This window comes from Vicia villosa, linkage group LG3, assembly GCF_029867415.1.
Source record: "Vicia villosa cultivar HV-30 ecotype Madison, WI linkage group LG3, Vvil1.0, whole genome shotgun sequence".
NCBI classification, from domain to species: domain Eukaryota; kingdom Viridiplantae; phylum Streptophyta; class Magnoliopsida; order Fabales; family Fabaceae; genus Vicia; species Vicia villosa.
In genome coordinates this window covers 174,711,008-174,725,185 of record NC_081182.1, presented here as the reverse complement: position 1 = coordinate 174,725,185, position 14,178 = coordinate 174,711,008, and positions in this window count along the sequence as shown.

Genomic DNA, 14,178 nt, shown 5'->3' with positions numbered 1-14,178 from the left:
TTTTGCCTGAATCGCCCTTTCGGGTTTTTGATTCACCGAGATGCTCTTTTTTGCCTAAGCCGCTCTTTGCGAGTTTTCAACTTAGCGAGCTGTTCTTTTGTTTATTTAGGCGAAGTATTTCTTGACTGCGTCGACGTTCACAGGACGGGTACTCTACGGGAATCTTCTCTGTGTCATTGTGATTGTGTTTATTGCTAATGATTGGGAATGTCAGTGCGTACGACTAAAGCGATGCATGATATGTAATTAAGTTATTATTTTTCAAGGAAACACCATAATTACGTCATGAAACATCAAACTTTTATTAATTAAGCGAAAACGCTGTTTTTTACACACTTTGAAAAAGGAAATACAGAGAAACTGAGAGAAAGGACTCTAAAACTTTGATGAGGAGCCGACTTCACGTTCTAACATTTTCTTCTGTTTCTTGAGCTGAGCATTCTCTAACGTGAGTTGATCGATAATCCAGGAAGCAGGAGGGATATGATGAGAAAGTGATGATTGTGTCACTTGTCGATCGAGTACTTCAAGTAACTCATCCTTCCTTCTTAGGATGTTCTGAATCTCAATATTTTCCGTGTTGACGATTCGATACTTGTTCCTCCAAGCATTCCTTTCTTGGCATACCTTGTTTAATGCTGCTTGCAGTTTTTCAACATCGGTGGAGAAAAGGTAAATTGGTTCCCTTAGGGGAATAGGTTCTTGATGTTGATATGGCATCCTGAGCTTGAATGCTCTGACGCGTACCCATTGAAGGTAAGGATCCAGGGAGATGCAAAGATGTTTTCCTAACAATCTTCTCCCTTTTGTGTGAACAAGACGCCAGGCTTGGACAATTTCCTTCTTCAGCATGTTACCATGATCGTCGATGTTCTTGAAGAACAGACCCTCCAATTGAATACTACTTGGAATATTTTTCATGGGATAGCCGTATTGACGACGGGCTAGAGCTGGATTATAACTGATTCCTCCCTTAGTTCCAATAAGGGGTACGTTGGGATAACTTCCACAACTGAAGGTGATCTTGGTTTCGTCGTTGTCAGGACTACACCAATCAATGTCTGTATGAGTGAGAGACATGATTTTCTGTGACCAGTAAAGGCCATCCCTCATATTCCAGAAAGTGCTAGACTTCGGCAGGTGCGAGACGAACCATTCGTATAACAATGGTACGCAGCATGTGATTAATCCTCCTCGCTGCAGGTTTCTTGAATGCACAGAGTGATAAGCATCTGCAAGCAAGGTTGGAACTGGATTTCCAATTAAAAAGATCTTAATCACGTTGATGTTGACGAAATCGTTAATGTTAGGAAACAAAAACAATCCGTAGATAAGCAAAGCCAAGATTTCCTCAAATGCACTCATATCTTGGATGCTGACGAAGTACCGAGCTTGGTCTAACAAGAATTTGGAGGGTAATCCTTGAATTCCCCCTCTACTCACCATATGAGTTCTGATGTCGACTACGTTCAAAGGAGTAGTTGCAGCGATGATAATGTCGTCAAGATTCTTTTCCAAACTGGAGTACGGATCTTGCGCGTACACGGGTATTCCAATCAGACGAGAGTACTCCTCCAACGTAGGCATGAGTTGATAATCTGGAAAGGTAAAGCAGTGATACGTTGGATCGTAAAACTGCACCAATGTGGGAAGGATCCCATCCACAACGTCAGTGCTGAGAAGAGGCAGAAGTTTTCCATACTTCTCCTTGAAAGCCTGGGGGTTGACCACCAGTTTTCCGAGCTTTTCCAATTCCTCTACCTTAGGAATCTTGAAGGTGTATTTCCTAGCTCTCTTTCTTCCCTAATCCATGGTATAGATCCTTAAGTCCTTTCTCCGTTTCTCTCTTTCTCTGAAGTTCAAAACATTCGTTATTTAGTTTCCTTGAAAAACGACTCGAAAAAGACTCTCTTTTTTTTTAGTTATTATGAATGATGCATGAATGCATGAATGCACACACAAGAGTTTTTAAACAAACATGGCGTAGAAGGGTATAGTGGTCATGAAGTCACAACGCAAACCTCGCCCCAATGCTAAACTAAGGTTAAGGATTTTTGTACCTGTAGAACGGGTTCTAGGGGTCTCAGAGTTTTTGCTCAACCTTAAAGATACGTTGACTGGTATCTATAAGAGAGTTTTCTCTGAGTGTAGTATCTGCGTGACAATTACTTCCGTAATCACCGCTCTACGTCCTAAAAAAGGCTTTAAGTTGGGTTAATGTGTTTCTAGGTCCTCCTGGTACAAATCAGTCTCGGAATGCATTGGCGCAGTTAATCACAACCGGCCAGGCAAATCCCAAGAGTAGATTTGGAAACCAACATTAGAGGGCCTTCACCGAGAAGACATCCTCCATCCTATCCTATGTTGCACTCAAATCCGGGTATAGGATTTCTCACCACAAGGGGGAATCAAGCCCTTTCCCGATACAGAAAAAACAATATAAACAAATATAAATGCAACAAACACATGAAATGACACAGAGGTTAGGCAGGACCTCTCTTGTTTGAGGGGGAATTTGGCATCCCTAATTCCTCATTGGGGCTGGACCAGCAACAGGTCAACCATTGGTTTGGATGAAAAACCAAGGTTTTTAACACTTATATCCCCAGCAGAGTCGGCATTTTTCTGTGGTGTCGTTTTCTTTACCTCCCCGTTTCACTTGGGAGGACGGCACGCTAGACCCTTCACGCGAAATTTGAAAGGAGAATGCCCCCGTGGTGGGATGAATTTTGTTTCAGTTCTTCCTACGATATCACACGAACTTTCTTATTGTCCTACGAGTAGGAAAGGGGAAAAAAGATCTCAACTAAACCCTAGGAGTTTGCTAAGTGTGGGGATTTCACCTAGACTAGAAATTCTGGAGTTCGGGGGGTCGGTTATACATAGGGAAGAGTTTAAGCACCCTACATATCTGTAGTACTCTATGGGAACCTTCTCTGTGTCATTGTGATTGTGTTTATTGCTAATGATTGGGAAAGTTTCTCCTTTGTGTTAGGAGAAGGAATTGAATTGATTTAAAAAGACAGACAGACATACAGACAAACTTACTATTTTTGGTATTTTATTAGCTCGCTGAGGTTCCTTGTGAACCTCATGCCTACATATCCCTAATGGAAGTCAGAGCTTAATGTAGTTCGGGGAACTAACTAGGGAAATTAATTATTTTTGGTGCCTTGCTTAAAGCTCAAGGTTGAAGCTTTGAATTAAATCTCTGTTTACAATAAAGAGACATGAAATCATCTTTACAGAGAGGTATTTCTACTATTCCACCACAAACATTTCAAAAGAGTGACAGAATGATTGAATTCATTTCATTAAGAGAGTGACCTTACTTGTGTATTTGCAAGTATGCTAGTATCTCTTAAATGAGAGAAAGATGCTCGTCCAAATTAGGGAAAGTTAATCACATGTCTGGTTTCACTGCCAGCTCATGCCTTTCAAAATCCTAAATGGGAGACTTGATTGAAATTAAAATGAAATGTAATGTTTGTTTGTTTGAATGTGGTAGAGTAGTAAAAATATCTCTCTATAGAGATAAGCTATGTCTATCTACCGTATAAAAGATTTGACTTTTTAGCTGGCTTGAATGAGGCCCAAGCTTGAGGCTTTTTGATTGATTTATTGACTCTGGGAGATAACTTTACTGGGGAGAATTTAAACTAAGGAGTTTTTTGTGTTCTGTACAAAGCCCAGAATTGAGGCTAACTCTAATTGGAGAGTGTTTATTTGATGGATTTTATTTGGTGTTCTATACAAAGCCCAGAATTGTGGCTGACTCTATTTAGGGAGACTCTATTTGTGTTCCTTGTATGAAGCCCAAGGTTGTGGCTAACTGCTGAGGATAACTGATTTTTTTAAGACTATGAATGACTCTATTTGTGTGCCTTGTACAAAGCCCAAGGTTGTGGCTGACTCTTACTGAGGATGGTTATTAATTTGTGCCTTGTATGAAGCCCAAGGTTGTGGCTACTCTAGCTAGGGGGAATATTATTTTCTGCCTTGTACAAAGCCCAAGGTTGTGGCGGTCTTTTAAAGAAACTGAGTATGGAAGACTCTATGGAGAAAAGATCCTAGAGATTAGGAATCTTTGACACAGGTAAATATGGTTTATCTGCCTTGTACAAAGCCCAAGGTTGTGGCTACTAAAAGATGAAAGACTCACTGGGGGAGTTTTATTTTGCTAGAGGTTTTAACAAACTAATTTATTTTTATGTTTTTTTGGAAGCTAACCCTTTCCAGGGATTTTGACTCAGCTGGAGAAATAGTCTGTTAAAAGACTGAACTTTAAGAGGCTAACCCTTTCCAGGGGTTTTGATTCTTTTGGGGAATTTATCTTTTAAAAGAATGAATCTTTGGATTTGTAGGAGTGATTTTGGAGGCTGACCCTTTCCAGGGGTTTTTGTTAAAATGAAGGAATGATGTGGAGGCTGACCCTTTCCAGGGGTTTTTGTTAAAATGAAAGAATGATTGGAGGCTAACCCTTTCTAGGGGTTTTTTGTTAAAATGGCAGAAAGATTATCTAATGGAGACTTCTTGTTTTAAAGCCCAAGATTAAGGCTGACACTGACTGAGAATAAGCAAATAAAGATCCTAGACTCTGCTAAGGAAGATTGATGAAGATAAGGGTGACAGAGACTGTCCATGTCTCTCATTCCAAAAGTGTACTCAATATGGGATTGAGACAAACTTAGCTTGTTTAAAGTCTGGTTTAAAGTGGAAGAAACTCACCAGGATACGCTAAAAGGTAACTAAAGACCTGTTCCTATGTTTATAAGAAACCTGATGGGTCCTTGTATACAAGCTCAAGAGGAAGCTGGAAATGCTTTTAAGAAGCCTGTGGGTCCTTGTACAAAGCCCAAGAGGAGGCTAATCGAGGGTCATCGAGGGTCCTTGTTATAGCACAAGAGAAAGCTATGTGGTTTTGAACTTATTTTGGCTCTAAGCGAATGGGTAAGAGGTTTCACCGGGAATAATTCCTCTTTGGGTGGATGTGTCCTATTTTGGGTTCTAAGGTTTTTGCCAAGATGTTTCACCGGGAATAATTCAGCTTGGGGGTTTGAACTACAGATCTCTAATTAGGAAAGAGCCTTCACCGGGAAGACATTCTCAATCCTAGGCCATATTCCTATAATATATATATAGTTTAACTGTCCTAGGGTTTACACTCAAACGTAGTTCTAAATATATATAAACAGTTCTATATTTGACAATAATTTAAATAAAGACTATAAATTGAAAGCTTGTAAAGCCTAACCTGGATGGAGTGGAGGCCTTTGAAGAAGTATGTACAAAGCCTTACCAGCAATTTTTGATAACAGTTGAATATTTATAATAAACAGTTAAGGGTTTTGAAAACAGAAGAAGTGAAGGTGGAAAAAGGTCACATAGGTATCTGAAGAGTTTCACCGGGAATAATGCCCTTCAAATACCAGAAGAATGTTTTGAAAACAGAAAGAAGATTTTGTAAATACAGTTTTTGAAAACAAACTATGAAAAGAAAAGGTGTTGGGACTTACACTCTATTAGAGGCCCACTTGAAAATGATTTACTGCTTATGAAAACAGTTGGAAAATAATTGAAATGATATAAGGTTTTGTTGTTTGAAAACCTTAATCATTCGTTTAATCGGAGATTGAAAACAGTTTTGAAAATTGACAAAAGTCAACTTAAATAAAGTAAAGATAAAATCTATACCTTACTAAGACCTATATAATTAGGGTTTTATCATAAAATTATTCCCAAAAATGATTAGGTTAAAACAAAATGAAAATATATATATTCAAAGTATTTAAGAAAACACTTAAAAACATACTATTTTAAACCTAATAAAAATATATGAAATAAATAATATTCTTATGATTTTTTTGATTATTCACAAAATAGATATATTAAATAACAAGTGTGTGAAAAATGAGGTGCAAATGGATTTATTTGATAGGTTAAATAATTGTGTGAAGTTTGTGAATAAAACAAAGAAAAATAGTGGTAAAAAAATTGGGTTTGTCTCCTCCAAGGTTTGAACACACGCCCTCTAAGTCACCAGCTCAAAATAACACCACTGAGCCAACGCGCGCTTGGTGATTATAACACACACCCATTTGGTTATGTTTCAAAACAAGTGATAAATCATTGAAAAATAAAAGAATCAAAAAGTCTGGGGCGAGGGGGATTCGAACCCCAGACTTGGGGCATGAGGAGACTAAGGGCGTATGTGAGGCCACTAGGGCAAACGATGAATTCGTTTATAAAACGCATACCATTCAAAATAAAATAAACCTAGCCCATTGTCGCACGCTCGCGAAAAATGAACAGAGTCGCCACCAATATATTTATCCCATAAGGGAAAGGAATATCAGAAAACCTAACAAAGGAAGGAACAGGGTCTTGCGACCAGAGAATCAAGGTACGGGAGTCGGTTACGCAAGGGGAAGGTATTAGCACCCCTCGCGCCCATCGTACTCGATGGTATCCACCTATGTTTGTTTCTATCTAAAGGGTGTGTACTATGTCTATGTCTATAAGCGAATGAATGCAAAAGAAATACGGGGAAAAGAAGGAAATATTTACAAATGTGCTCGTTCAAGCCCCGCGACTTGATGCCTACGTATCCTTTTCAGGAATCAGAGCGCCGTAGTTCGGCTCCATAGTTTTGTTTGTTTTTGTTTTTTTAGTTGGGCGACGTTAACGTTCGCGCTCTTGCACAAGGGGACAGCCTAGGATGCAATGGAGCGGAAATAACGGTGCCCTTAAGAAAGCGAGAGAAGAGAGAGAGAGTTTGAGTGTTTCGAGGAAATCCCTTAAGCAAGGGAAACTCGAATTACTCTTTGGTTTGTGTTTTTTATAGGTTGGGAACTTACGCCTGAATGGAACCCTTAAGCAAGGGAGCCCCAAGCACTCGAACATCCCTTAAGCAAGGGAAGTTACAAGCTTCCATTCCCTTTTTATTAGTCAAAGTATTTATTAGTCATTTTTTATGAGTTTTCTTGGTGTTTTTTATGGGGAATTTATTCAAGTATTTTTAGAGTGTTTTATGGTTGAAAGGAAAAGAAACTAGCCTAAGTATGAAGGGAATTTCTACCTAATGTTATCATGGTTTCTACCTAAGGGTTAGGAATAAAGGAACATGAAAGTAAAGGTCGCAATTGGAAGTCAATAGTGAGTAACACAATGGTACAAAAATTGGCATACAAACATATAGTAACAAGTCAAAAATATAGTACAAAATGATATGAAATACTACTATTTTTTTATGAGTTTTTTATGAGAAAAATATCAATTAAAGGGACCAAGATTAACTCCTAAAAATGTGATCTAAAATCTAACAAGAAAATTTATATTGATTTTATTGTTTTTATCACTAAGAAAAATAAGAGAAAACTATGTTAAAAACTAATAAGGAAAACAAGGGCCCAGAGGGGGTAAAAATCTAGCAATGGGGTGTAAAGTCCAGAAATTGCCCAGGCCTAGCAGAAGGAAGCCCAAAGGCGTTTTGTTTTGTTCACAAAAGGGGTGTATGGGCCAAAAGTGGGGGATGAGAAGAGTGTTTCGTGTACAGGCCCAAGCTTGACTGTTTTCAGATTAATTAAACAAAATGAAAAATAAAAAGAAATAGAAAAGAGAAATAGAATTGGGGAACTAGGGTTCGAGAATGTGACCTTTAAGCTTTCGTTCAAGAGGTCTCTCTCCCTCCTCTTCACCGAGAAACGGCGGCGCAAATCCTCCGGCGATGTTTGACGGCGTGTTCCTCTTTTGAGTTCACCTTCTCCGACCTTGACCTCTGATGGCCGCGAATGGAGACGACGCGATGGCTCAACGGCGAAATCCCCGATCGAAGCCCTCTTCCATCTCCACGAATCGCAACGAACTCAGACGTGTGCCTCTCGTCTCACTCTCACATCTATCTGATTCAGGCGGTGGCCAGTGAATGAAGATTGAGGAATTGTTGCTTAGAAGTGTAGATTGGTGATGACGACGGTTGATGATTGAAGATGAGAATCAAGAGAGAGTTCGGGCGAGAGTTTGTTACGTTCTCGGTCACACTTCTGTTATCGGTGAGTTCCCTCTCCAATTTCTGTTGCGCCTTCTTTCTGAGCTTTTCTTCTACTTCTTCTTCTTCTTTTGTTCCGTTTTGAATTCGTTTCTGTGTTGTTCTTGCGTGGAGTGAAATTAGAGAGTTGAGTATGAGGCTGAAAGAGAGTTTGCAGAGGCGTCAAGGTGAGGGATGAAGATGATGAGGTGGATATAGAAAGAGATTGAAGATGGAGTGTAAGGATTGAAAATGGTGGAGATGTGGTGATGAAGGGTGAATGAGCGTAGTAGGAGAGTGAAATGGTGAGGTAGGGATGTTGAGTGTCGAAGGATTGAGGTTAAGCCCAGGTTTGGTTCAGAGCTTGATGCAGGCTCTGAGCAACCTTGATGGTGAGCTCTGAGTGAAAGGAAGGGACTTGAGAATAGGATTTGCACTTAGGTTTTACACTTCTTCTTTCAAAGTCTGCAAGCGAGACAATGATGAAGGCTGGTGATGGTGCTTCCAGGTGTGTTTCTGCAGATGAGTGAAACTGGTTTTTATATGGGCAATGATTGAGTAATGATGATGAATTCTTGGGTGTGGAGCCTGAATCATAACTTGTAATGAGTTTTTTCGATTTCTCGAGTGTGGGACTTGGAAAATTGTAGATAGCTGAATGAACTGTTTAATTGTTTTCTGATTTTTTGTGTTGGACTATTTTTTGAGTTTCAATGATGTAAAGCTGATTTGTGGAATGCAGGTTCAGGTGAAGTCAATTGGTGAAGTCAAACACACAGCATGGGATCTGAACCTGGATGGATCAACCATTGCCAACATGAGACTGACTAGCCATATGGAATGATGAGAAGACTTAGAATTTGGAGGGAAATAGCTCAGCTCAGTAAGTAAAATGTTAAGCTTCGATTTTTGTTGCACTTGAACTGGATTGTTTGGATGAGTGTATGCTGGTTAGCTTGTGACTTTTGTACAGGTTGTTTGAATGAATACGCATGAATGAACACGCGTTGGTGAGTGTTAGTTTTGGGCCGAAAATTGAATGTTGGTTTTTGGTGATTGAATTGAATGCAATAGGTTATTTGCAATGCTGTATGAATCGGATGTGCGATGATGACTTGATAGTAAGTGAGTTAGTCTATATGTCATAGATTGTTTGTGTATGTGAATGAGATGACCAGGGCAATGTTTAGTGGCTGTTTTTCAACACTTTTGGAATACGGTTTCGGTATTTGAGTGGATGTGTAGGTTCGGTACAGGGCTATTTTGTTCAATGATTTTGTATGTGAGTTTTCAGTTTACATGCTGGTTACGATTCTAACTGTTAGGGGAGTTAGTTAGCTAAAGATATTAGTTGTGGGCTAATTCTGTTAGTGTTGGTTTGGGTGGTTAAGAGTTGGTTAAGGGCAGGTTATGATTGTAATTGTATTGACTAGACTAAATGTAAAGCATGACAGGAATTAGTTGAAATAGATTGTTATGTGTTCTGGAATGAACTGTTATGTGGCTGTGACAGTTTGGAAATTATGGTCGAATGGAAGTGTTAGAAAATCTGGCTGTAGGTAGCATGACTTTCTTTGAGTGATATGAAATGGGGCGGCATTGTATTATTGAATGATTTGAATGGATGGTTTGTGGAACTGGTTTAGGATTTAGAGATGGCTGGAGTTTAAGTCATTTTTTGTACCCAATGTGTAATGACCTTCTTATTTTTCTCATGTACATGCAGGTTGGTGAGAAGCATAACTTCATGTGGAATTTGAAGCAATATCATGAATTCTTGGGAGTTGTCATGTTGAAAGCTTGGAACAACCTTGAAGAAACTTTAGGAATATGTCTATTGTAGCTTGCTCGATTTTTTTTATGGCTCTTGTATTTATCTTTGTAACATAGCGTAGCAAATGGCGAATGCCCATGAAATGGAAGATAATTGGATTTATGTGACTTAAAAGTGTAATGAAATGGTCCTTTTCTTTCAAACTATATTTGAATGTTTTTCCTTACACTTTTCACATTTGATTTCCAAACCTTTTCCTCATCTTGCAATACTGACTCACATATTATCAATGAGGTGAAAGCTCAAGACCTCTTGGTATGGTCATTGGCCAAAGAAGTCAACCTTCTATGATTGACTTTGACCAAAAGTCAAAGCTTTAGTCATTGGCTTTCAATTTTGAAAATAGCCCAGTATAAACTCCAGATGAATGCATCCACACTCTTTCAATGACGCTGTAAACAAATAGCTTGTACCCCAAGTAACCTGATGAACCAAACCTTGAATGGCGATGAGTGACAACTGAGACCTTGAAGTGATGAACCACAGTATAAACCCTAACCTCGCTGATGTTCCTCGTGCATAAACCACATGATCAAGTACTTTTCAAAAGACTAAATTAATCTTCTGATTTAGTAACAAGCATCCTTTTGCAGAGATAACTAAACCTGTGGCAAAGATCCCTTGATCCCATATTTTAGGTGTTTATTCAATGAATGAATGCGAAGCTATGCAAATGCCCTAATGGAGGTATGTACATGAGACTATGAAATGCATGAGCCTAAGCCAGATAAAATTGAAAGGGTAGGACAAATTTGGGGTATGACAGCTGCCCCTATTTAATCGTCTTAAACCCGAAGGTGAGATTGACGCTAGTCTTTCGAACCTTCGAGGTAGAAGAAGATTAAATACCAAGACCAGAAATTTGTCCTGAAAAGACGGTGTAAGTGTTATCCTTATTTTTTCCATTTTTGTATTGATATCTGCTGGGGAAAGAAAATTTTTGTTTTTTCTGGTGGAAGAATTTACAATGAGTAATTGGATGAACGGTGATAGCTTGTAACGTGGTAATGGTGCCAATACAAGGTTCTCGATGGAAATGATTCTGTTGTATGAAACTGTGGTTGGAAAATACGGGTTTGATGGAAAGGTAGGACCTACGATCTGTGACTCGAAACTAGGGTAAGGTCAACGGACCTACGACCCACAAGAATTGAAAAAGATGAGGATAAGGTTGACAGACCTACGATCCCCAAGAAATGAAAAAGACGAGGATAAGGTTGACAGACCTATGATCCACAAGAAATGAAAAAGACGAGGATAAGGTTGACAGACCTACGATCCACAAAGATTGAAAAAGACGAGGATAAGGTTGACAGACCTACGATCCACAAGAAGTGAAAAAGATGAGGATAAGGTCAACGGACCTAGGATCCACAAGAATGCAAAGGATGAGGATAAGGACAACGGACCTAGGATCCACAAGAATTGAAAAAGATGAGGATAAGGTCAACGGACCTAGGATCCACAAGAATGCAAAGGATGAGGATAAGGTCAACGGACCTAGGATCCACAAGAATGCAAAGGATGAGGATAAGGTCAACGGACCTAGGATCCACTAGAATGCAAAGGATGAGGATAAGGTCAACGGACCTAGGAACCACAAGAATGCAAAGGATGAGGATAAGGTCAACGGACCTAGGATCCACAAGAATGCAAAGGATGAGGATAAGGTCAACGGACCTAGGATCCACAAGAATGCAAAGGATGAGGATAAGGAACGAGGCCGGAGCACGAGAAGATTATTGAAAACACTTAGGCTGGGGATTGAGAAAACCCAGTATCGGCACCGTGGGTGGAGGAGATTTGTGATGTAGTAGCAGATATCAATCGGAGTTGGTAAGGACAATTTTTTGTGTGGAGATATCATTGTCTTGATTGAATGTTGACTTGTATTATCTGGCTTATGCTTTGTATGCATGTTTGAATTTTTCTATGGCCTAATGCTTCATCTTGATGGATATGCTACGCTTTTGAGGATGCAATGTTATATGCAGTGAACGCTATATGCAGAGTGCCAAATAAAGGCATTAGTGAGGAAAACACCAGGGAGAATCCCCTTAGTGTTAAGGACCATGTGGAGGTGCCGATAGATATTGGACTTTGATTTGTGAGATGCACCTTCTTTGACTTGAAGAATAATTTCTGACTTCTCACCATGTGTCACTGCTTGGAGGATTTTCAGCTTGAGGAGATTCCCTCGATTCACCATGTTGGGGATGAGGAATCCAGATAAGGAGCCTTGATTAGGGAAGTAGGACAACTCCTAGGAGAAATAAACTCCTATGCTTGAGGAATGGAACAAACTCTCGGGAGAAATAAACTCCATGCTTGGGGAGAGACCAAGGTTCCAGGAGAAATAAACTCCTACGATTAGGGAGAGGACAATAAAACTCCGAAGATCTTGCCCCAAGTTTCATGACCCATGAAGAAATTTTCCCTAAAGGATTCTTGGAGAGATTTGTCGAATCTCGACGTAACTGCCCCAGATTGGTTGAGCTCAAGAGAGATTCCTCGACATGATTTCCCCATATTGATCAAAGCTTGAAGAGATTTATCAACATGATTGCCCCAGATATGCTGAATTTGAGAGGTCCAACCTCGATTCAATTGCCCCTGATTAGGCACATCTTACTTAGAATCCTCGAGCTTTCTTTATTTTGAAGTCAAACAAACGTGGAAACAACTTTACCACGCTCAACGGAGTCTTCATCTCTTCCCCTCAAGGTAATCGAAGAAGGCATTAACTGTTCATGCCCAACGGAGTTTTTTAGAGGATCTTCCCCTTGATGGTCAACATTTGAAATGATTGGCTCTTACTCCTCGGAGTTCTCAAGTCTCTTGTATTTTGACATGATCAAATTGCTCACTGATTCTCATCCTTGAAAACTTCCTTGATGTTAAGCACGTATTTTGTATGCAAAAGAATGTTAATTCTAAGAATGATGATTCTAATGCAAAGCCTATGTTAGTCTTGAATTTTAAAGAAACTTTTTATGAAATGAGGTTGCGACCTCTTGTGACTGAATCACTAGTTGACACAACCTCGATTTTTGCATATGAAAGATAAAGCAAGCATACGATACCAACATGGAAATGAGCCTCGCTTCATTGGGAGTCAGTTAAACGCTATCTCATAGGAGTGTGCTTTCAAAATAACCCTACTTCAATTAGGACTTTTTAGGGTTGTAATTTGGTCGGGTTCACGGTTTTTAGAAAGCAAAGGATTTTTAGGCTCAAAATTATTTGTACCCACCCCCTTCGTGATGTTCTCCATTCCTAGGTTCAATTAAATCGACATGAGTGTTCATTCCTCACAAGGAATTTAGAATGGTTGAGGAATCAATGAGGTTTTTTGGACATGGCAATCACTTCATCTTGCATTTTTGGTGTCTGATCACACGAATTTGTTCTTTTGATAAGGATTTTTATTTTGTAATCCTTATTTTTCGCTTCTGCTTTCCCTAACTTTTGCCTGGACAAATTCTCTTGAATTTTATTTTGGAGTCCAGCGGGATGCCCTAACTTTTGCCTAAGTCACTTATTTCAAGTTTTTGACTTAGCGGGCTTTCTTTTTTTTATTCACCTTTTGAACAAGTCGTGTGATCTTGCGTTGCTCTCGATTTGTTTGAAATATTGTGACTGCCTCATTCTCTGATTGATGAGGGATAACCATTGTGGCATCGTCCTCTTTTAACCTCTTGATGGAATGAGGATAATCATTGCGGTTTTGACATTCCTCAGTCCTTTGAAGGATAACCCTTGTTGTATCCATAGATTCATACCTTTTTTGGTGAGTTCTGAACACTCAATCAAGTTAAATGAACACTACCCTGCCCCACGGTTGGAATAAGGGTTTTTATGATTAGAAAAGAAACTCCTTCTCCAAGGCTCAAAGGGGTTAACGAGGGTCTATCTCCCTTATATCTCCGGTGTTTGGGGGTTTGAAATAATGCCTGTACATCCTCAGTAGGGTTTTATTCAAAAACACACAATTGAAGATTTTGCATTTTTATCTTTCGTCATTCTCCCTCCGCTCTTTGCCTAAGCAAGCGATTAGTAAAGTTGGTATCGTAATGCCAAAAACATTTTATGAGTGAAAACGAATGGATTGCTTCAAGACGAACATAAACAATGTATTTTTATTTTCATTCAGAAATTAACAAGTTTTTACATGCTATCAATGCTTAAACAAACAAAGGGAAAATTGCAAATGAGAATGCAGTAAAGAGACTAAATGGCTGCCATTGTTGAGGAGACTCGTCTCCGTCTGGACTTGCTGATCTCGGATACTTTCTTCATTTCCTTCCAACCACTTCAG